At 50.4% G+C, this 637-nt stretch overlaps 1 non-coding gene across 1 annotated transcript; it reads left to right on the forward strand.

The window, feature by feature from the left end:
- Positions 1-341: 341 nt before the first annotated feature.
- Positions 342-414, forward strand: trnav-cac. The gene has a single exon. It is a non-coding gene; the product is annotated as a tRNA-Val (tRNA).
- The last annotated feature ends 223 nt before the right edge of the window (positions 415-637 follow it).

A 637-nucleotide genomic window follows, 5' to 3' on the forward strand; every position in this document is an offset into this window, starting at 1 on the left:
CAGTTTTGGACTCGCCCACCGTGTGATAAAGACCTTGACTACTCACCGTGTCCATATCCCTGATGATTTTCTCAACTTCTGCCAGGTCGTCCCTCAGCCTCCGACGCTCCAGGGAAAACTACCCCAGCCTATTCAGCCTCGCCGTACAGTCCGAAACCTGCAACCCTGGCAAGGTGCACGTGAATATTTTCTGGGCAGGTTTACGTGATCTCTTTTATTTTTCAATAATGCCAATAACGCTGGACGACATCGATCGACTTGAAACAGAGAGGTGAAGAGTTGAACGGCTGCGAATTTCAATGCTGGAGGAAGGTCGGCGCGGTGGGCGCAGCAGCGCGCGTGTTTCTGTAGTGTAGCGGTTATCACGTTCGCCTCACACGCGAAAGGTCCCCGGTTCGAAACCGGGCAGAAACAGTGCCGCTGCGCTTTTACAGCGACAGGTTTCGGGATGGACGTGGAGTGAGCTTTCTCGTTTGTTGTTCTCGTCAGCCAACCTTTCTTTGGATGAAGTCGCCCATATCTGCTTTTGTTGTGGCAAGGAGGATCATTCTATTTCGTTGCGGTATGAATCTTTGTTAAATTTCTCTTCTTCCTGGTCATGAATGTGCAGAGATGGTCATCCCTTTTAAGAGTGCAT

The sequence above is a fragment of the Rhincodon typus genome, chromosome 8 (genome assembly GCF_021869965.1).
Source record: "Rhincodon typus isolate 14 chromosome 8, sRhiTyp1.1, whole genome shotgun sequence".
Classification (NCBI taxonomy): Eukaryota; Metazoa; Chordata; class Chondrichthyes; order Orectolobiformes; family Rhincodontidae; genus Rhincodon; species Rhincodon typus.